Consider the following 24,643-nt stretch of genomic DNA (forward strand, 5'->3'; position numbering starts at 1 on the left):
GATCAGAAGGGAGAGCGTATGAGAAAAGATTTGCAGGTAACAACTGAAAACACTGAAGATTTTTTACCAGCATAAGGGCAGTCACTTTAAGTGGGGCTGATTTGGAGATCCTGTGTAGGGAGAGGGCATGGCTGATGTACTAAATGAGAACATACAAACAAACTAATTAGCAGCAGGAGTAGGCCACTCAGCCCCTCGAGCCTGCTCCGCCATTCAGTAAGACCCTGCCTGATCTGATTGTAACCTCAACCTCACATTCCTTCCTACCCCCAATAACCTTTCACTTCCCCCCCTTGTTAATCAAGAATCTATCTAACTCTGCGTTTAAAATATTCAAAGACTCTGCTTCCACCAGCTTTTGAGGAAGAGAGCTCCAAAGACGCTCGACCCTCAGATAGAAAAGAAATCCTTAACTCTGTCTGAAATGATCGACCCCTTATTTATAAACAGTGACCCCTAGTTCCAGATTCTGCTACAAGAGGAAACGTGCTCTCCACCTCCACCCTGTCAAGACCCTCAGGATCTTAAAGGTTTGAATCTAGTTGCCTCTTACTCTCCTGAACTCCATGTGATACAAGCCTAACCTGTTCAACCTCACCTCATAAGACAACCGGCCCATCCCTGGTATTTGCCTCGTAAACTTTGCACTAAACCTGTCATCACAAAACAAGCGGATGCTGCTAATGTCATTGGTGGGGAAATTGGATAGGATGAAAATAGATGAAGTGGAAGCTATCACAAGGCTGGCACCGCTCACAGTAGAAAAGCTGCTCGATCCGAATCGGATACACCTTGGATTACTGAGGGAATGAAGGGTGGAAATAGCAGAGACTCGAGCCACAATCTTTCAATCCTCCTTGGATATGGGAGTGAAGCCAAACAACTGCAGGTTGTTGATGTTACATCCGTGTTTAAAATGGAGAGGGATAAACCCAGTAACTACAGAGCAGTTAGTCTCATGCTGGAGGTGGGGAAACGTTTAAAGACAATAATCCAGAACAAAATTCATTGTCGCTCGGTAGAACATGAGTTGATAAATGATAACCAGCACAGATTGGTTAACAGAAAATCAGCACTGAAACACTTAATAAAGCTCTTTGATGACGTGTCAGAGAACATTGACCAGGGAAGTGAGCATGATGAAGTGTGTCTGGACTTCCAAAGGGATTTGAAAAAGTCCCACATAATGAACTTGGTAAAATTCCAGCAGCTGGGATTAAAGGGGCAGCGACAGCATGGATACAAAATTGAATAAGGGACAAAAAGGGTAAAGTTGTGGCGAGCTCTGAAGAAGAGCCATACGGACTCAAACGTTGACTCTGTTTCTCTCTGCACAGATGCTGCCAGGGCTGCTGAGTTTTTACAGCACTTTCTGTTTTATTGTAAATGTTAATAACTTCCAGCCTATATTCAAGTTTGCTGATAACACTAGGTTAGGTGACATGGTTAGTAGCGTATGTGGGAGCAGCAAGTTTCAAAGGGTCATTGACAGATTCAGTGAGTGAATAAAACTGTGGCCGGTGGTGGTCAACACTGGGAAGAGTGAGGTCATCCATCTTGAACTAAAAAAAGATCCGAGAATTTCCTAAACAGTCAGAATCTTGGGACTATGCCAGAGGAGCCGAGAGTGAGAGCTGAGTGAGACCAGAGGGTGGAGAAAGAGCCTGCATAGATATGTAGATGTTCAAGTGAGTGGGGATAAAATGGAAGTACAATGTAGTAAAATGTCAGGTTGACCACTTCTGCAAGAAGCATAGGAGAGAGGAATATTACTGAGATGGAGAGAGACTGCAGAATCCTGTGGTACAGAGGGATCCTTGTACAAGAATTACAAAAAATGTTTAGATGACATTGCAGAATGCTGCAGTACAGATGGATATGGATGCCGCTGTATAATAATCATTGAAAAAAAGTTGTCATTTAGGTGCATCAAATACTTAGGAGGGCAGGTGGAATGTTGGTCTTAATTGCAAGGGGACTGGAATAGAAAAGCGGAGAAGCCTTGCTGCAACTGTTCAGGGCATTGGCGAGACCACACCTAGAATAATGGGTGCTGATTTGGTCTGATTACTGAAGGATGGACATACTTGCATTGGAGTCAGTTCCAGAGAAAGGTGACTGGGATATTTCCTCGACTGAGGAGGTTTTCGAATGAGGAAGGGTTGATCAGGTTGGATCTAGACTCACTGGAATTTAGAATAACTTAACAATGTGATAGTGAATGAGCATCTGGCAATGAGTGACAGCAATATGTTAGAGACAGACATTCAGTTCGAGCACAAAGGTCATATACATGCTGGTTATCACCTCAAGTAAGGCCAATAAGGACGGAATGAGTGATAAACTGAGCACGTTAAATTCCCATCGGCTGTTAATAGGTAAAACAAGACAGGAAACAATCAGAGGCTGTCAAATAATAATTTAGTGCAATCTGTACCGAAGGAATGAAACTTTTATGATAATTATGGTTAAGTATTATTATGATTAATACTATTAATAATGGGGACGGAATTCCATAAATTAAACCAGTGATTAAGAAGGAATGACAATTTCTGTCCAGATAATGATGAACTGTGTATTTGGTGCGATGATGTCTCCGCTATGCTGATAGTTTTGTCCTTCTCGGTGGTTCAGGTCACAGGGAGGACGCTGCTGTTCAAATAAAGATGACGAATTACTGCAGGGTGTCCTATAGATCGGAAAACCTGCGGCTAAGTTCCCCTCCGAGTCACTCATCATCCTGACTTGTAAACATATCGCCGTTCCTTCACTGTCGCTGGGTCAAAATCCTGGAACTTCCTTCCTAACAGCACTGTGGGTGTACCTACACCACACGGAATGTAGCGGTTCAAGAAGTCAGCCCACCACCACCTTCTCAAGGGCAACTCGGGATGGGCAAATAATTCCGGCCCAGTCAGCGAAGCCGACATCCCGTGAATTAACTTTAAAAAATATGACCTTGAGGATATTGTTTCCATCTAAGAGGATGTTTTTTCTATTCAGATAATCATACAGTGATAGTGAAGAGGAGGTGGCCACTCAGGACATTGCGCCTGTGCCAGTTCTTTGGGAGGAATGGGCTGAGGGAAAGGGGAAAGCATTGGCTGGGATGTGTTTGCAGCATTTCCAGCTTGTATCCATCTGTGAATAAACACCATATCAGAGATTTGTTGAAGATTGAATTTTTGCACTGGAAGCAAGAAACTGTTGCAAATAACAGACATGATTGTGGGTAACAGAAAATGCTCCCTTTTGGCATTAATGAGAACGTAAATAGCAGAGGATGGTTTCGATCCATCGACCTCTGGGTTATGGGCCCAGCACGCTCCCGCTGCGCCACTCTGCTGCTTGATTTTTAATGTCTACTGTTCCATTATGGTGTTAAAGTGTTTCACATGTTTAGAATATATTTCCTGCTGTGGAATTGTGCTCTCTGGTGTTGAGAAATGTTCTTTGTTGTTGTGTAAAATGCTTCCCTGCAGTACACACGTGTTCCCGGTTGTATAAATATGATGGCTGAGCCAGCGAATCTCACGTCCATTGAATTTAAAAAAAAGTTCCGCTCTGTTGCACTTCTCAGCTCTGGCCAGTAGATGTCAGCACACTCAGAGAGCGACAGAACAGACAAGAACCGTTCACATTTTATTGGACGGCGAAGGGAGGTATTTGGAATTACTAACGGTGAAGATGACATTTCATAATATTTTGTTATACCAAGCAGAAGTTATAATGTTGTGCTGAAACCGTCAGATTGTTGTTTTGTATTTGAGAGTGAGATACATTCTTCATTGCCCTTTTCTGGCCCATTTTGTGAACGTGGGATTCAATATCTATGTCACTTACTGGTACTGTGTGAAACTGAGAGACATTCTGAACCTGTCAGTCTTGGTTACTGTATGTGAGTGTGGAGACATTGTCAGTGGAACTGCAAATGTGTTTGGATTTATTCTGACAGTCACTGTCTTGGACTCTGGTACTGAGTCGAGGTAACATGGAAACAACATCTATCTCTCCTGCACTCTTTGATTGATGGATGGAAAGTGTGACTCTGGAACTATTTCTGCTGTCTGTGACTGTGAAATTGATGTCCTGTCTGTGTCTCTGCGCTCTGTTAATGATAATGTACGGACTGTGTGGGAGGAGCTGGCGGGAATCTTCATTCTAGCTTGGCTGGAGGAAACACCACATTTATTCTGGTTCCTTCAATTATTTGCCTGTTGGAAAAAAATATATTTTAGGACTCAAGTACAGATGGGGTGGAAGGTACAGATTCCATCAGTTTAACATCCATAAATAATCATTGTGAATGGTTTGAGAGGCTTTAGACAGGCTCTAGCTCTGATTGGGCAGTCCATTCTCAATCCAAATCTTCAACCATTCGGAGAGCCAGGTAGCAGGAATTGGACGTGCCGATTGGCTTATATTTTCAAAATCGAAAAGCCTGCCAATTTGACGGAAAAAAAAGATAATAGCCGAACGGCTTAATTTCCAGGCAATTTTAATCTCACACTTTAGGAGCTGTAATATTGCATTTTGCGTCACAGAATCCTGGCGCTATTTTAGGAACAGATTAAATGTGTCAATCTCTTATCTGTAACCGGCGGTAACAAAGCAGCGATTTAAAACAGAGCCAATCTCAGCTCACTGGAAACGCAATGACATTGGTTACCAACCGACTCCTTCACACAGGCTTCATCGGGACAGAGAGAAACGGCTGATTTCTGATCCTGTCCCCTGAAAGCGGCCGGGAATGTTACAATCGGAAGAGCGGAGCGCTCCAGCAGCCACACGCTCAGCATAGCTGCTCTTTCTCAGGGACCTGTGAACACGGCCCGCGGGGAGCTGCAGTCCATCCCGGGAGGAGCGAGACTTGGCTTTGGCTTTGTCCTGGGCTCTACCGCCGGTCTTTCTACAATCTTACACACACTTACACCACGAATGAAAAATTCATCCCGCACTCGCCCTTCCCCTGTCTTTGGGGAATGCAGTCGGCCACTTCTGAATGGTCAATGTGTTCGGAATCTCATTGGGTGGCTTTTGTAACCAATCAGAGAGCAGCTTATTTCACCAACTTTCAAAGATTAATGAGAAAATGGGCCGCAGATTGATTGAGCCAAACTGGCAGAGCTGAAACGGGTTTTCAAATTGAAAATAAGCGCCAATGTATTTGAGAATGGCTGAAAAAAGAGACATGTCAAAGCTTTTCCTTCTGCACTCAACAGGACACTCCCAAGAAAACCAATATAAGGGGAAGACACCAATTTATACTGATAGAGAATATACTTCAGGGTGGAAAGTGACCGTCTTAGGTCCGGTCATGAGCTTGTGTGATACACAGCGCGAAATGATCTGATCAGGGTAGCCATTACCCTGCAGGATGCCTTTGATGAGCCAGGTTTCAGCATCAAGCTTGCACGGTGAGCAAATGGCTCGGGCCCTATTTACAAGGTTGCCGATGAGACCAATCTTACAGAGCGTGGGACTGTAAGAATCCCAACGCGTATATTGACCAGTGAAGGTCGGCTTACGGTAATCCTGGTAGAGAATCCTCTGGAAGATTTCTCAACTAGTGTGTCAAGGAAGGGGAGTTATTTTGACTGCTCCATTTCATAGGTGAATTTGAGCGCAGGATGGAGCCCATAAAGACATGTAAGGAAATTGTTACATGCAGCTGCGGATTTAAATATAACAAACGTATCATCGACATATCGGAAATATGCGAGGGGGAGGAGGTGAGGCGTCTTTCCACCCAAGGCCCGAATTTTACGTTCGAAAAACGTGAGTGATGAAAATGTTAGACTTATTTTATTTCGTTAGTCCTTTATTTTCTTGTTGGAAATCTCCCCACACTTTCTGTTCTTTATCTAATTTTGGAAACCACAGAGATTAACTCTGCGGGTCCGGAATTGTGGTCTGATCACGGATAATGCTGAAAAATAAGTCATTACTGCGATGGCCGGGAATCGAACCCGGGTCAACTGCTTGGAAGGCAGCTATGCTCACCACTATACCACCATCGCACACTTCTTTAAATCACAGTCAGCATTTATAGTACCGGGAAACACACTATATCTTTGGCATCTTGTGTATGAATGATAAACTGTTTTGCAATAATTCTCACCATGTTTATGTTGTTTCACACTCATTTAAAATGTCCCCAAAGAAGTTACCTCTTTGCACGTCTCACGTGCAGCCAGCAGATGGCACCAGTCCACAATAAATTGGCTCCTGCTGTTTCTGTGGACACATCGAGACAGGAAAAGGTCTGTTGCTGCCCGGGGAACGGGCCGTGAAACAGACAAAGATAGTGACCAACTACAACGGCTCCATGTAGATATCCACAAAGTTCCGAACAGTAAAAAAATGCAACTTATCCTGGAAGGGGTGATGAAGTTCTCTCTGAAATAACTACACCAACACTTCCCTTAAAATAATTGATTTGTTGTCACAAATTCAATACCAACCGTTTAAATTTCAGCCGGTATTCATTTCCAGTTGTTAGACAGACACTTTCACTGACCGGTTCAATCTTTGCAAAACTTTTCGAATTCCCGCTCAATAAACTAAATTACAGACCCGTGATCCGATTTTATCTTGTTCTTAGTCCCAATCATTTGGAATAGAAGCTGTCCTAGAAATGGAAGCAGACTGTTTGTCTGTTTGTAGAAGCGACTGGAATGAGGCGGGGATATTGCTGACAGGTCTGGATTTAAAAGATCCGGGTTTCTAACTATAGATAAACAAGACGTTCCATTGAGTAAGATTTGTTTCGAGCTGCTTCACGTTCCTCTTTTATGTAGCCCGCCCCGACCTGACTGAGAAAGGGACAGAGAGTGAGAGGCGGCGGATTGCTGGTTTAAAGGACTGGGGAAAGGCGGAGCAAAGCGGCATCGCAAAGTGCTTCGTGATAATATCCAGGGCATCACCAAACCAGCAATCCGCCGCCTAGCTCGCCAGGGACGCACTCTCTATGGATGCGGCAGCTGAACAACTCGACCCTTTCTACCAAACACACAACAAAGGCTCTTTTAAGAGCCACCAAAAACGTCACATTAAGAGCACTGACTTGGGAACGGGAGAGAGAAATCTAAAGATGAATCAAACATGTCCTTTTTCGGTCATTAGTTCATTTATTAAGGTTGTTGATGTCTTAAGTGGGGAGTGGAGCGGTGTATTACCTCCCCAGACCCCACTCTCCCACTACAGTATAGTGGAAACATGACTCACACCATTTTCTCTTCAACATCTATTGAACCGTGACCTGAATAAAACCCATACAGTTCATGATGTTTATGTGTGAGACCCAGAACTATCGGCCTTCACGGTCATTTCGCCCATCAATAGCTTTCTACCCGCCTGTTACAAACAGATCAGGTAAGGAATCCGAATTGAAAGCGGGTTGTAAGGTATGCCGGGCTGTCTTTTGCAGCGAAGCTAGTATTTTTTAACGAAAATGCTGGAAAAAACTCAGCAGGTCTGGCAGCATCTGTGTGGGGACAGAGTTACCGTTCCGAATGGGCATGACGCTCCTTCAGAGCCAGAATGAAATGAGTTCAGACAGTGAGCAGCCCTTTCACAGACTCTGTGAGTGGCTCTGAAAAGAGCCTTTGGGTTATTAGATTAAAGAATGGCCGCTTCACTTGGTCTTCGAGGCCGCAGCGGCGCTGGTTTTCTTGGGCAGCAGCACGGCCTGGATATTAGGCAGCACCCCGCCCTGAGCGATGGTCACCCCTCCCAGCAGCTTGTTGAGCTCCTCGTCGTTGCGGACGGCCAGCTGCAGGTGTCTGGGGATGATGCGGGTCTTCTTGTTGTCCCGGGCCGCGTTACCGGCCAGCTCGAGGATTTCAGCCGTCAGATACTCGAGCACAGCAGCCAGATAGACCGGGGCTCCGGCACCCACACGCTCAGCATAGTTGCCCTTTCTCAGGTGCCTGTGAACACGGCCCACCGGGAACTGCAGTCCAGCCCGGGAGGAGCGAGATCTGGCCTTGGATCGAACTTTACCGCCGGTCTTTCCTCTTCCAGACATTTCACAATCTCACAAACACTTTCACAGAGAATGAGGAAATCCTCTCACATTCGCTTCTCTTATAGCTTCGGGAGGAATGGTGCTGCGGGCATTGCTGATTGGTCACTTTGTGCCGCGTCTTTGTTCATATCACCAATCAGATATCTACTGAACTCACCAATCCGGAGACTCACGGAGTGAGGGCGGAAAATACCGGCGCCAAATTTCAACCAATTTTTTTGACAAATTTTCAAAGCCCGCCAAATTTGTAAAAAAACGGACAGAACATAGTGTTAATTGGAAACAGGTAATTCAGTATTTAATATACGAATGTTAGATTTACTTAATCTCGCTCTCCCTTTCTCTATTCTACGGTTGATCTGTATTTGTCTGTTTCTGATTTTCAGTCTGGGTTTATCTGAACCTGAAAACCAGCCGAAAATAACAGCTCCAAATTTACGCTTTTCGACATCGAAAAGGCGGCCGATAGATTTATAAAATAAGGAATAAATTTCATGTAGAAAGTCTTATGTATAAAGTGAACTCGGTCTGACGACAAAGTTTTAAAATTCCCCGTCCCTGATGGGACTATTTCACATTTTATCCCAAGTTCCAGATACGGGATCTATTCGGAGAAAATTTCCATCTTTTATGAAACCCTTTAACCAGCCGGCAAAGTCTCATTGACATCGTTCTACAAACGGACGGTACATTGTAGATATTCGTGAGAGTCAAAAGCAAACATGTCTGGTGTAAATTTGCCAGCGTTGAGACTGAAGGTTCCGACACAACCGGGGCTGATAGGAAATGAACGGATCGATTATTGAGACCAAACTTGACCAGAACTGGAAACTGACGCATTTGCGTTTTATTCTCTCTCCAAAGCCAGGGAAAGGGGCCGAATATAAACACGTCTGAGAACAAAGAGCAGAGGGTGAGCGGGCAGTCATTCATTTATGGGGCATTATTATCAGGACCTAAGAATTGAGCGAGTGATAAATCTACATTAGCCCGAATATGAGGGAAACAACAGAGTTCGAAATGTTCAAATTTAAAACATGACAAAGTAAAAATTGAGATGAAATAGCTTTTTCAGAGAGATTGTGGGTGGCTCTTAAAAGAGCCGTTGTGTTTTGAATGTTGTTAAGTCCATTGCCAGGTTTTACTTGGAGCTGGTGTACTTGGTCACCGCCTTTGTCCCTTCCGACACGGCGTGCTTGGCCAGTTCCCCGGGCAGCAGCAGGCGCACGGCGGTCTGGATCTCCCGGGAGCTGATGGTGCTGCGCTTGTTGTAATGGGCCAGGCGGGAAGCCTCACCCGCGATGCGCTCGAAAATATCGCTCACGAACGAGTTCATGATGCTCATGCCCTTGGAGGAGATGCCGGTGTCGGGGTGAACCTGCTTCATCACTTTGTAGATGTAGATGGCGTAACTCTCCTTCCTCGACTTTCGCCGCTTCTTGCCGCCCTTTGCTACCGGTTTCTTTAAGGCTTTCTTGGCTCCCTTCTTGGGAACTTGTTTCTTCTCATCTACCATTTCCAGTTTCAGACACAGAAATAAACCAAATCCCTTCCGAGCGCCGATTAAATAGACAGTCTCCCAGGTCTATGCTAATGAAGGATTGGAGAACTTTGATTCTGATTGGACACTTTTTAAAAACTAAAACAGCCTCTTCTCTCTTATTTTTCTGATTGGTGTCTTTAAATATCCAATCAGATTTCGAATTCTCCACCAATCATTAGCCAATTTACTGCAACCAGGCAACATATTCTACAAGGCTTCTCTCCAGCCAGAGTTTCTCAGTGTGTAAAGATATATTGGGAAATGTTGTCTGGCTGTCGGTGCGAGGGACCGTCCGGGGATGCAAGTTTCCTTCTGGTTCTCTGACGCTCTGCTAATGTGTGCCACTTACTCGGATACTGTGTGAGGTAGGGGGATAGAGTACAGTGGGTACATTCTGTTCTTGAAGCTGTGGTACAGTGTGTGTCTGATGTATCCTGTGCTTGTCAGTTTATGGAACTGGAAATGAAATTCGCTCATGAGTTTCTCAGTTTCTGGCGCTGTAAATCAGTGTGGCATTGATTGTATATATTTCAGTCTGTGCTGCTATCCGAGTGTGCAATTCGCATTCACTCCCAGAACCCGGTCTGTGTTTGAGATTAATTCTGGACATGCCAACATCTGATCCGCAATCAGAGTGTAGAATTCAGTCTGTATCTGTCAGTTTCTGGTATTGAATAGGAATGTGAGAGTCGTTGTCAACATCTGGGAATCTTTGAAACATATTCTGCATCTGTTTATCTTTACTGCTGTATGTGAGAGTGGAATTACTTTGGTTAATTCTGGTACTAACATAGTCAGGAACATACGAACCAGGAGCAGGATTCGGCCCCTCAGTCACTCGAGCCTGCTCCGTCATTCAATGAGATCATGGCGAAGGGATAGGCAGTGGCAGATATTTAAAGGGATATCTCAGAATTCATGGAATTTTTTGCTCCGATTGGAATGTATATGTTCTAAGAGGAGGGCCCACCATCCATGATTTACTGAGAAAATTAGAGACAGAATCAAAGTTAAAGGACTAAGACTGCAGACTGAACAATGCATTACATACCACTCCCCAAACCTCAGTGTATCTACAATCTGCATGAAGCTGATCATACATCCTGGGAAATGTATTAGATTGTATGATATATGGACATTCAGGATTGTGTTCGCAGAGATGGAACTCTAATCCAAAACTCTGACATAATATCTGATTAATACCCACAGCTATTAACTCCAGTTGAAACACATTTTATATTAAACATAAGTCAGGCTTACACTCATAATATATAGAATAGAATCTCACAATTGTTACAGCAAAGGGAGGCCATTCGGCCCATAGTATCTGTGCCAGCTCTCTGCAAGAGCAGCTGAGCTGCTCCCACTGGCATATTCTTCCTCACCGGCCTATTTAATTTTCCTCTTGTTCTTTTTTCTATTTCCCTCTTGTCCAACGAGATCAAATTATCTTTCCACGTGGGCAAAATTGATTCTCTTTATTGACATTGATCATGTCCATTCAACATCCATCCTTTCCCGAGGTTAATAGTCTCAGCTATTCTAATCCAGTGCTGATTACTGATGAGGTTTCAACTGTAATATGGATAACTCCATATTGGGATTCATTTATCTGCCATCTTCTTCCCCATTATCCCTTACACTCTCTGAGTGCAAGTTTAGTTGTCCTGAGCTGTGTCTGGTACCCATCCCAATTCTCCATCTGAAATATAACTGCTTTCCTTGGATTTATCTCCACAAATGAAGAGGGATCTAGTGTGGTTTGTTTGGTTTCAAACACCACTTTGCAAGTTCACGCTCCCAGCAAGAAGCCTGATCGACTAAGGATGAAAATCAGAAATTCAGACTTGTATTCTACCTGATTTCCAGGCATTGGAATTAATTTCCATCCAGATTTCTGCTTTGCACGACCCAGTGGGGAATCTCCTCACTCACTACACAAGATCATATAATTACAGGTCTAAAGAGCAGTTGATACGTCTGACACTTTTAAACATTTATCAGTATAAAAACCACTTGATAAGGCTGCAAGATTAAAGAAAAACTGATTGTGAATGGGAAATGAAAATGTGAACCTAACTCGAAATTGGAGCAATTTTCAGGGAGACTCAATTCTGACAAACATCTCGAGTGTTAGTAATCACTGGTTATTGTAGGAGGTTTTTGCTTTTTTATTCATTCATGGGATATAGGCTCACAACACAAGGTCAGATAATTACAGGTCTAAAGAGCAGTTGATAAGTCTGACACTTTTTAACATTTATCTGTAGAAAGGCCACTTGATAATTCTGCTCGATTAAAAATAATGATAGTCAGCCTGATATGAAAATGTGAACTTAACTCTGAAGTGGAGATATTGTCAGGTAGGCTCAATTCTGACAATCATCTAGAGTGTTAGTGATAACTGGTTATTGTAGGAGATGTGAGCTTTTTCATTCATTCATGGGATATGGGCCCATTCCTAATTGCCCTGGGGTAGGTTGTGGTGAGCTGCCTTCTTGAATTCAACTGAGTTGTTTACTCGGCAATTGTAGATGGCAGTTCAGAGTCAACGTCATTGTTGTGCTTGGTTCTAGGATCAAATATAAGCCAGGCCAAGTAAGAATGAGGATGATAAAACTACTTTCCTAAAGGTTTGAAGATGTTAAGCATTGCATTTTGAACAATACTCCTGAGATAAATATGACAGACAGATACAGAATTATTCCCAGAGTCACATGCAACATCAAAAACTGAGAACTAAACAACAACTGTCTCTCTTACAGACAGCACCAGAGACTACTCAACACATCTTGCACAATACCAGACACTGTGAGATACAGTATGATGACCAATAAATGCACTGTGAAAGAGAGTAATACAAAATGAATCCCAGTGCATAGGCTGTGCCAAAGAATTTCAGGTACAGAATGAATCCCACATCACACAAAGCACACTGACTGATAGATACAGGATGAATCTCAAATTGTCCCAGAGATGTAGAGATACAGAATGAATCTGACATTCACACAGTACCACAGACTGAGAAAAACAGAGGAATCTCAGAGCCAAAGACTGATAGAGACAAAATGAATTCTTCATTTCAGCAAAGCATCAGGCACTGCACTAGAAAATGGAACCAACGTTTACACAGCGTCCCAGAGTTCAACAGAAAGAAAATGGATTGCAAACTTCCACACAGCACCACTGATTAAAAGAGAATTAACCACACTCATATCCAGTACAACCCATTGAGACAGATTCCAGATTTGGTTGTCTTTGGTGCTGTATGTGACACTGAGATTAACTGCGTCAAACATTGCAAGAGATGGGGCTGCTGAGAATGACTCACATTGAATCAGTGCCAATACAGACTGAACTCCACACTGCCATTCAGCAACGGATGTTGACAGGTATATAATTAATCTCACATTCACACACAGTATCAGGCACTGATAGTGAATGAGAAGTTCACAGACTCAGATATAGTAACACAGACTGAAAGATATAGAACCTATAACACACTGACCTACAGTGCCAGAGACTGACAAATACAGAATCTCATTAACATCCAATTACAGGGACTGACAGGTACAGAATCAATCCAACAATTTCTGTGGCCGAGAGAAACACATACTGATTTTATTCCGCTCTGGCTTATAGTCCCAAGAAGCAAATGAATTTGTTTACATGCACCAATAACGGACAGATGCACAATGAGTTTCAGGATGCCAAGTGAGCCCAACACTGAGACATGGTCCCATCAAGTCACAGATACAGAATAAACCCGACACTCGCATACTGTACCACGGCCTTCCAAACACACACAGGATCAGAGAATGAATAAATTACACACATTACCAGACATGTTTTATATATGCTGATGACTTATGTGCCACTGCCCAAAGCACTGATTTTAGCATCGTGGAGAAAACACTTTCTGAGGCCTTGGAGGGACCTACAACCTACTATGAAGAAAACCACCTTCGCACAAACCCATCAAAGACGCATGTTTGTGCATTCCACCTCAGAAAGCGTGAAGCCAAACGCCAGCTTAAAGTAACCTGGTGTGGAGCAACACTGACGCATTGCGAGCACCCTATCTACTTAGGAGTCACCCTTGACAGATGCCTCACCTTCAAGAACCACATCAAAAAGACAAAGGCAAAAGTGAGCGCACAAAACAACATCCAGAATAAGCTCACTAACACAAAATGGGGAGCAAGCCCGAAAACATTGCGAACCAGTGCACTTGCTCTTTGCTATTCCACTGGGGAATACACCTGCCCTGCATGGGAAAGATCTACTCATGCTAAGAAGATGGATGCCGTTCTGAATGCAAGCTGCCGACTTATCACAGGTTGTTTAAAACTAACAAACACCAACAGCCTATATATCCTGGCGGATATCACTCCCCCTGATATAAGAAGAACGGTAGCCAGCAAGAAAGAGCGACTCCGTCAAACATCAGATGAGAGGCACCCTCTACATGGTCATACACCTACACCCAGCCGCCTAAAGTCAAGGAAGAGCTTCATGAACAGTGTTGTTCCATTACAATCCACCCCATCTGAAGCCCGCATCGCCTTGTGGAAAGACTGGCTCGCCAGTCTCAAACAACCCCCAGCGATGGAAATTCTACCGGATGAAAGCCTTCCCCAAGGAGCTAATTGCAACTGGGCAACATTCAAGTGCCTTAACAGACTTAGGACTGGTGTAGGTCGTTCAAAGGTGTCACTAAGAAAATGGGGATATACAACCAGCCCGACACCTTGTGAATGTGGAACTGAGCCACAAACTATGCAACATCTCCTGCAATGCCTATCGCTAGAGGAACCTTGCACTGTTGCAGATCTTGCCGAATTCAACAACAAGGCGCAACAATGTGTCCAGTTCTGGCTGGGCCATGTATAGACTGTCCGTGGACACGATAAGAAGAAGACCAGATACTCACAATTCCTGAATGAACCCACATTCCCGGACAGCCCCTCGCACCGACAGCCAGGCGACATTTCCCGGTGTATCCTTACACACTGAGAAACTCCGGCTGGAGAGGGGCTTTGGAAAATGTATTTCCTGATTGTAGTAAGGAGGCTAATGATTGGTGGAGAAACCTAAATATAATTGGTCGGTTTAGCTATCCAATCAAAAAAAAATCACAAACTAAGTCCCCGTTTTGTTTTAAAATTGTCCAATCAGAATCATTGTTCTCCCATTCCTCATTAGCAAATATCTGTCAGACTGTCTATATAATGAGCGGACGGAAGGGGTTTGGTTTATTTCTGTGTGAAATTGAGATTGAAGATGGTTGAAGAGAAGAAGAAACCAGTTGCTAAGAAGGGCGCCAAGAAAGCGGTGAGTAAACCGGCAGGAAAGGGCGGCAAATAGCGGCGGAAGTCGAGGAAGGAGAGTTACTCCATCTACATCTACAAAGTGATGAAGCAGGTTCACCCCGACACCGGCATCTCCTCCAAGGCCATGAGCATCATGAACTCGTGAATATCGTGAACGATATTTTCGAGCGCATCGCGGGTGAGGCTTCCCGCCTGGCCCATTACAACAAGCGCAGCACCATCAGCTCCCGGGAGATCCAGACCGCCGTGCGCCTGCTGCTGCCCGGGGAACTGGCCAAGCACGCCGTGTCGGAAGGGACAAAGGCGGTGACCAAGTACACCAGCTCCAAGTAAAACCCGGCAATGGACTAAACAACACCCGAAACACAAAGGCTCTTTTAAGAGCCACCCACAATCTCTCCGAGAAAGCTATATCATCTCAATGTTTAATTTGTCGTGTTTCTAATTTGAACATTTTCGAACGATGTTTTCTGTTAGTTTTGTTTCCTACTTTCAGGCTAATGCAGATTTATCACTGTTCAATCATTCGCTGTTGTTAATAATGTCCTATAAATTAATGACTGTCCGCTGACCCTCTGTAATTTGTACTCAGACGTGTTCATATTCGGCCCCTTTCCCTGGCTTTGGAGAGAGAATAAAACGCAAATGCGTCAGTTCCCAGTTCTGGTCAAGTTTGGTCTCAATAATCGATCAGTTCATTTCCTATCAGCCCCGGTCGTGTAGAAACCTTCAGTCTCAACGCTAGCAAATTTACACCAAAAATGTTCACTTTTGACTGTTGATTATCTACAATAAACCGTCCGTTTGCAGAACTATGTAAATGAGACTTTCTGCCGGCTGGTTAAAGGGTTTCATAAAGGATCGAAATTAACCCCGAATAGATTCCGGATTCTATAAGCGAATCTGGAACTTGGGATAAAATGTGAAATAGTCCCATCAGGGATGGATATTTTTAAAACTTTGGCGTCAGATCGTGTTAACTATTAATGGGAATTTCTATATGAACACTTCTTTGTTTTATAAATATATCGGCCGTCTTCGATGTCGAATAAAAAGAAAGTTTGGATTCCTTAAACTTGGCGCCGATATTTTCGACTTGTTTTTAGATACAGATAAATCCAGAATGAAAATCAGAAACGGACAGAGATAAACTGTAGACTAGGGAAAGAGAGAGCGAGATTAAGTAAATCTAACATTCGTATACTGAATTAGCTCTTTACAATTAGTACTATATTATGTCCTGTTTTTGAGAAGTTTGCGGGCTTTTAAAATTTGAAAAAAATCGGTTGGAATCTGATAATTTGGCGCCGGTATTATCCGCCCTCACTCCGTGGAGTCCCTGGATTGGTGAGTTCAGTAGATATCTGATTGGTGATATGAACAACATTACGAGACGCAGCACAAAGTGACCAATCAGCAACGCCCGCAGCACCATTCCTCCCGAAGATATAAAAATTGAAGGTGAGAGCATTTCCTCATTCTTTGTGAAAATGTGAGATGGTGAAAATCTCTGGAAGCAGGACTCTGCTCTATGGGCTGTTACCAGGGACACGCACTGAGACAAACATCAACTGCAGCTGGAGGATCATCAACTCGGTGAAAGACGCCCTTTGGTCTGCCTGAAACTTGTTGGTCTTCCCCGGCTGACTGTTGCAGACTGGCACATTCCAAGGTCCAGGGATATGTGCTGAGGGAAGCACTAAAGCTTGGGGCAACCGCCGCAAAGGCGCAATGGGGAAAGGTCGCTGTCTAAAGCCTTTCTGCCATAGTGCACCAAAACAAAAATAAAAGTAGCTGGAAAAACTCAGCAGGTCTAACAGCATCTGTGGAGAGGAACACAATTAATGTTTCGAGTCTGTGTGTCTCTTCATCAGAACTGAGGGAATATTGAAATGAGGTGAAATATTAGCTGGTTGATGGGGTTGTGACAGGTAGAGCTGGGTGGAGGGCCGCTGATAGGTGGAGGCAAAAGGGAGGTTGCCAAAGATGTCATAGACAAAAGGACAAAGGGGTATTGACGGTGGTGATATTATCTAAGGAATGTGCTAATGGTGACATTAAGGGTAGAAAGCAGGACGAGCAAGTGACAGATGGTGCTAGTGAGGGTGGGGTGGGGTGGGTGGGGGGGAAGGGATCGAAATAGGCTAAAAGGTGGAGATGAAACAATGGATGGAAATACATTTTAAAATAATGGAAATAGGTGGGAAAAGAAAAATACATTTAAAAAAATATAAATTATTGGAAAAAGGGGGATAGGAAAGGGGGTGGGGATGGAGGGGAGAGTTCATGATCTGAACTTGTTGAACCCAGTGTTAAGTCCAGAAGGCTGTAAAGTGCCTAGTCGGAAGATGAGGTGCTGTTCCTCCATTTTGTGTTGAGCTTCACTGGAACATTGCAGCAGGCCAAGGACGGACATGTGGGCAAGAGAGCGGGATGGGGTGTTAAAATGGCAAGCGACAGGGAGGTCCAGGTCATGATTGTGAACAGACGGAAGGTGTTCCGCAAAGCGGTCACCCAGTCTACGTTTGGTCTCTCCAATGTAGAGGAGACCGTATTGGGAGCAGCGAATGCAGTCGGCTGAATTGAGCGAAGTGCAAGTGAAGCGCTGCTTTACTTGAAAGGAGGGTTAGGGCCCTTGGATTTGAGGAGGGGGGGAGTAAAGAGGCATGTGTTGCACTTTCTGTGGTCGCAGGGGAAGGTGCCGTGGCAGGGGGTTGAGGTGTAGGGGGTGATGGGGGAGTGGACCAGGGTGTCCTGGGGGAAGCGGTCCCTATGGAATCCCACCAGGCAAGGTGAAGAGAGGAAATGTTTGGTGGTGGCATCATCGTGGAGTTAGCAGAAATGGTGGAGGATGATCCTTTGAATGCTGGCGGGGAGAAAAGTGAGGACAAGGTCATGGTTCTGGGAGGGAGAGGACAATGTGAGGGCAGAGGCGCGGGAAATGTGTCGGACACGTCTGAGGGCCATGTCAACCACCGTGGGCAGGAAACCTCAGTTAAGGAAACAGGAAGACATGCTAAAAGCACTGTTTTGGAAAGTGGCATCCACAGAACAATTGCTGCGGAGACAAAGGTACTAAGAGAATGGGATGGAGTCCTTAAAGGAAGCAGGGTGTGAGAAGTTGTAGTCGATGTAGCTGTGGGAGTCGGAGGGCTTGTATTGAATTTTGATGGACTATCACCAAAAATTGAAACAGAGAGGTCAAGGATGGGAAGGGAAGTGTCAGTGATGGACGATGTGAAAGTGATGGAGGGGTGGAAATTGGAAGCAAAGTTAATACATTTTCCAAGTCCAGACGAGAGCATGAAGCAGCACCGACGCAGTCATCGATGTGCAGGAGAAAGAGTTGTGGGAGGGGGCCTGAGTAGGACTGGAACAAGGAATATTTCATATGCCTCATAAAGAGACAGGCATAACTGGGGCCCATGTGGGTACCCATAACCACACATTTTATTTGGAGGAAGTGAGTCAAGTTCAAGGAGGAATTGTCCAGTGAGAGTACAAATTCAGCCAATCGGAGGAGAGTGGTGGTGGATGGGGAATGTTCAGGCCTCTGTTCAAGGAAGAAGTGGAGAGCCCTTAAACCATCCTGGTGGGGGATGGAGGTTGATAGGGATTGGACATCCATGGTGAAGAGGAGGCAGTTGAGGCCAGGGAACTGGAAATTGTTGATTTGATATAGGGCACCAGATGAATCATGGATGTAGGTGGGAAGAGACTGGACAAGGGGAGAGAGAACGGAGTCATGATAAGAAGAAATGAGTTCCATGGGGCAAGAACATGCTGAAAAGATCGGTCTACCCGGACAGTCCTGTTTGTGGATTTTGGGTAGGAGGTAGAAGCGGCCGTCCGAGGTTGGGAGACTGAGGTTAGAATCTGTGGAGGGAAGATCTCCAGAGAAGGTGAGGTCAGTGACAGTCCTGGAAACAATGGCTTGATGATCGGTGGTGGGGTCATGGTCCAGAGGGAGGTAGGGGGAGACGGCCATAATACAGTTAGTATTGAGTAATTGACTCGATGATCAATGATTTTATTACGAGTGAGCATAATGGAATACAATTCAATTACAACTCTCAAAAATGTGAAAACTAAAAAATACAGATATCTGAGATTGTAGAAAGTCCAAATTTAACGGGATGAGAGACAGTTTAATAACAAACAATCTGCTGGGAAAGGACGCAAAATGAATATCGAAATGGGACAAACAGAGCTTCAAACGCAAATGGTCCCCGCTTCCGCCACACGTCCACTCGCGCCCAACGCCCCTTGCCCCCCGCGCCGACACAGGTTCGGGGATTTTGTTCTCTCTGTGATGAGCGAAATTCCCATTGATTTCAACGGCTGAATTGCTACGGAGATCTGCGCATGCGCACTTTAACCCCGCCCCCAGTGTCGTCACCATGAGGACAAGAGCGCATGCGCACTTATACCCACAACAATGGCCGAGAGCGTCATTCACTCAGTGAGCGGAATAGGGTTTAATTCAGCAGCGATCGGAGACATCACCGCCCCAGAGGGAAGTGAACAAACAGCATCTGCTTAAAGCAGCGCATCGGTTTGGAGCCGCGTCCGCAGATATGCTCAGAGATTGGCATTGAGTGTCCGGGCAGCTGAGGCGGAGGCGGCGGCTGTTTTTAATGGGCTCCCTGGAACACGAGCTGCTCCCGGAACATGGAGTGAGCGGGGGGAAGGGAGAGGCCATTCTCGAGCAGTGTCTGGACAGAGTGAGAAGAACTCGCCATTGAAGATCATTGCTGCTTTCTCTCCCCAAACCCGAGTGAAGCTTCCTGGCTTAGTTCCGGCTCCCACTGTCCCTTGTTATTGGACAGAGAATGGCGGGGAAAATAGCCGCACAGTAACAATGTTTCCAGTTACACCAAGAAGATCAATTTCAGGCACCAGGTGAGAAGTGTGAAAGAGACATTTTAAACAGTACCTGCTTGTTTCCGGGTGTACAGTTAGTTCAAAGGGAGATGTAAAGAGAAATTTGACCCTTGCAAAGGTCATTTCTCCATCAGATAGCCTAATTCAATGAGCAGTGCACAGGACAGGTTGTCTCTGCAGGTCACAAACTTGTTACAAATCTACTTAAAATAACAGATGAGTAGAAACTGATTGTTCCAGTACTGCGTGTGCTGCTGGTTTTGCTCTGTTGATTCTTCATAATAATTATTACTTGAAAAAAATACATTGATCACTTTTGTACCTTCTACTTCACCTATTCTTCAGGTGAAGGAGTTATATTTCCTGTGTGCACGGAAAGAATTGAAGGAACCAGATGATTCCTCGAAACAAGGAAAAGTGCAGCCTGATGGTTCCAACTCACAGTAAGTACAATATCACTCACAAAGCACAGAGATATTGCCAGGCCTTTAGGCCAAAATGAAACAGTATAGAGACCCACATAGGTCCAAAGGTTGAGAGGTGCCCTTTCAATAAAATATTCAAACAGAGCATTGGTGGGAGAAGTTGTTTCCATTGCACTCCAACCTAGTACAACTGAGAACTAGATACATCAATCCCAGGGCAAAAGCAAACCCAATATTATTTTTAAGTACACAGTGTCACCTTGTCCACAAATTAAATACCAATTATTAACTCCATCAGACAACATTTACCCTTTTGTGAGATACAGAATGGATTGCTCATAGGTATCGCAGAGTGTAGACCGGGCTACAGATTAAATACCAGTTCCATAATCTCATTAAGTGTTAGATGAGAACATCGAGTTAAAGTATCAATTTCCTTTTAAAAACTGCACGAATTACACACCAGGCCATGTATCAGATCGATGTATATGTTATCATTTCAATTTGTTTTCACAGAGATACAAATTGAACAGCACTACATATCCCATACAAAACTACTGAATGTAACCTATGGCTGTGAAAGAAAACATTGAATAAATATTTTACAAGAAATCAAATGGTAAACAAATATTGATACCATAATTTATGAAATCCCAGTTACATTCAACACCAGAGATGCATAGATAGAAAATAAATCCAAAACTCACTCACCCACCTAGAAACAGACATTTAAACAATAATTCCAAGCACACATCCAATCTGGAGATTGACAAATACAAAATTAAAGCTACTTTCATATACACTGTCACTGACAGAAAGAAGCTGAATATAGTCCACTGTCATATACAGTACCAGGAACTGACAAAGGTATCACAAAGTCCACACTCACTTATTGTACCTGAGACCGATGGCCAACAATAACTAATTCACATTGAGCAGTTAAGATTGAAAAATATAGAATACAGGTTTGGAAGGTGCTGTCTAAGGAGGCTTGGTGAGTTCCTACAGCTCATCTTGTAGATGATATACACCGCTACTACTGTGTGTCGGTGGTGGAGGGAGTTAATGTTTGTGGATGTGGCACCAATCAAGCAGGCTGCTTTGTCCTGGGTGATGTCAAGCTTCTGGAGTTCTGTAGGAGATGACTGATACAGAAGGAATAAGGCATTCACATGCAACACAAAAGACTGACAGAAGCAGGTTGAATGCAACAATATTACACTCCACAGGAAACGGAAAGAAAGCAAAGAATAAAACACACTTTTCATTTCACAGCAGAAAACTTGAAGCAAACTGAATAGAGCAATCACAGGATCAAAGAATTGCATTTATGTAGCTCATCCTGCACTCGTACAAAGTACCACAACTGACAGATACAGACAGAAAACAGCATTTGAATACAATACCAGAGACTGATACATTCACAATGAATCAGGTACACATATAATTATTCAAAGACTGATGGCAGCAGAACTAACATCAAACTCTCACTCACTTCCAGATACTGGCACCTTCAGAATGAGCTCCACATTCAGTTGTAATTCTGGGGACTGACAGATGGAATGGATCACAAAATCACATTCAGTTCCACAGACTGATGGGTACATAATTCATCCCATGTTCACACACAGTAGCATAGACAGATACATTATTAAAAACTCTTTCGCAAAAAGCACACAAGACTGACAGATGCATAACTAAATTAACTGTCCCATTCAGTACCAGAGAATGGCAGAAAGAGAAAATAACCCACACTGACACACATGACCAGAGTCTGTCAGATACAGAATATATCCCACACTCTCATCCCAAATCAGAGACTAACAGATGGAGAATTAAGGCCATAACGACACAGCCCCAATGGATGACAATTACAGAATTAACCTAATAATGGATGAGAAATGGAGAGATGCAGATTGACTCTCACACTTGCTGAGTCCCAAGGGCTTATGATCACAGAATGAATCCCACAGTCACACAGAACAGTGGCAGACAGTGAATGTGACCACACTCACAGAGCAGAGACTGGGAGATACAGACTGACATCAGCACTTGCATATAGAAGCAGAGACTGACAGACACACAATAAATCTCTCACACACACTCAGTCCAGAGATTGACAGATGCAGAGTGAACCCTGTGCTCTCACATGGTACAAGATTTGCAGATAGAGAATGAATTCCACCATCTCACAAAAAAACAGTGACAGATATTGAACAAATCTCACTCGTGTACAGTTCACAGAACTGGAAGTTACAGCATGAATCCCAGAATTGCATTTAGGACCAGAAACAGTCAGATATAGAATTATTCCAACAAGCACATTCATTACCAGAATATGATAAAGACAGACAATTATCAGCTAATGAATTAGTCCAAAACTCTCATAGTGAAGCAGAGAATGATGAATACATAATGAATCCCACAAACATTCACTTGCAGTGACTGGCAGATACAAAATGATTTACATACTCACAGACTGAACCAGTGATGAGCAGATACTGAACAAATGTATTTCACACATAGAGCAATTACTAATATTGTTTGATTTCTTCTTTGTATGTTTGTGTCACTAGAAAGTCCAGGAGTTTTGACCCTCCCTAATTGTCATTTTGAAGGTGATGGTGGACTGCCTTCTGTCTGATGCTGTCTGTCATCCATAGGTGTGGCAAATTTGTTGTTAGGTAGCAAGTTCCAGGATTTTGACCCAGTGATGATGACTGAATGGTGACATATTGTCAAGTCAGGATGGTGTTTGAATTGGGGGTGACTTTGCAGGTGGTGTTGTTCCAGGCACCTTCTGTCCATGTTCTTCTAGGTATAACAGGTTGCGGGTTAGAAGGATGCTGTTGAAGTAGTCTTTTTGAGTTGCTGCAGCAGATCTCATAGGTGGTACAAACTGTGTGAGAGTGGGGGAGGGAATAGACTCATGAATTGTGTGTCACTCAGATACTTTATCCAGAATATTATTGATCTGCATGAGTATTGTTGGGAGTACACTCAGTAGTGGAAAGTATTTAATCACACTTCTGACTAGTAGGTTGTAAGTTGCAGAATAGGCTTTAAGGAGTGCAAAGGTCAGTTACTCACTGTGGACCTGCTTTGACCTGTTCATCAAGCTGTAGTAGTTGTGTGGCAGAGTAAGATTAAACCTTTCAATCATTTACCATAAACTAACAAGCACAAAAAAAAGATGGTCACACTCGAGTGAGATATCCCATTGCAGGGAAAAAGCCACACTCGCTTATCTTAGACGTGCAGGCAAAGCACAAAACCCACAGTCACATTTCAATTATAAAGAAGTCCATAATAAAATCAACGTTCACAGGTTTTGAACAGACAGGGAAATGAATACAAATGTTCACCAATCAGACACAGACACCGAATCATAGCAACATCTACATTCTACAGGTTAAAAGATTCACTGTAAAACCTACATCTCATTAAACAAAATGAAGAGGTACTGAATAAAAACATATTCTGTTACAGTAACTGACAGGTAAAGAATTAGATCAACATTCTCATATCAGACACACACAATTGCAGAGTTAAATCTAAAATAACATCTAACAAATTGATAGGCACAGAGCGACCGCACATTCACTTGCCAGAATTTAAAAGGTACAGGAGAAAAACCTTTCTTCCATACCAGAGACTAACTTGTACAGAGAAAAATAGACACTCACGTAACTGTAACTGACAGGTGCAGAAGAAGATCCTGATGCACAGACTGGAAACTGCCAGGTAAAGATTAAAGCCAAAAATAACAAATTAGACACTGAGGTTCACAGCAATCCTATATTCACTTGTCAGAAATTTACATATAAAGAGTAAGGCCTTTTCTTCCACACTGGAAATGTCCAAGTACAAAGGAAAACCCAGATACATGTTTAAGAAATTGACAGACCCAAAGCAAAGCCAGCATTCACTACAGCAAAAAACGACAGGAACAAAATAAAATACACACTCATGTAACAAAAATAGGCACAAATAATTAAGTTCACATGTCCAAAACTGAAACAGTTAAAATCCACAATCACACATCAGTAAGTGACTTGCACAATAAAGCCCAGATTCTCATAGCAGAAACAGATGGAGATAGAGCAAACTAATTCTCACTGAACCAGAAACTGGGCAGGACAGAATACAGATTACACCCATTTTTCAGAAACGGACAGGTGGATATAAAATAAGGTACTTGCATAAAAGAGATTGACAGAAACAGATTAAAGCACATTGCCCCACTTAAAGTTTGACAGGTGCAGTATATAACCCAGTCTTCCAAAATACTGACTTGTACAGAGTGAAAACAACACTAACATGGCAGGAAATCACATATTCAATATAAATCCACACAGTCATGCCACTTACTGACAGTTATAGAGTTAGATATAATAAATCAGGAAATGCATACGATCATAGCAGATTC

The 24,643-nt window shown here is 43.5% G+C and overlaps 1 protein-coding gene and 2 non-coding genes across 3 annotated transcripts in view; 1 reads left to right on the forward strand and 2 right to left on the reverse strand.

Annotated features, from left to right (window-relative positions):
• Nucleotides 1-24,643, forward strand: part of LOC144670308 (histone H2B-like) — a 518,579-nt gene that overhangs the window by 378,879 nt on the left and 115,057 nt on the right. The window lies entirely within an intron of this gene.
• trnam-cau (transfer RNA methionine (anticodon CAU)) lies at nt 3,275-3,346 on the reverse strand. Its single transcript has one exon. It is a non-coding gene; the product is annotated as a tRNA-Met (tRNA).
• trnag-ucc (transfer RNA glycine (anticodon UCC)) lies at nt 5,949-6,020 on the reverse strand. The gene has a single exon. It is a non-coding gene; the product is annotated as a tRNA-Gly (tRNA).

Source organism: Cetorhinus maximus, chromosome 31 (assembly GCF_964194155.1).
Source record: "Cetorhinus maximus chromosome 31, sCetMax3.hap1.1, whole genome shotgun sequence".
NCBI lineage: Eukaryota > Metazoa > Chordata > Chondrichthyes > Lamniformes > Cetorhinidae > Cetorhinus > Cetorhinus maximus.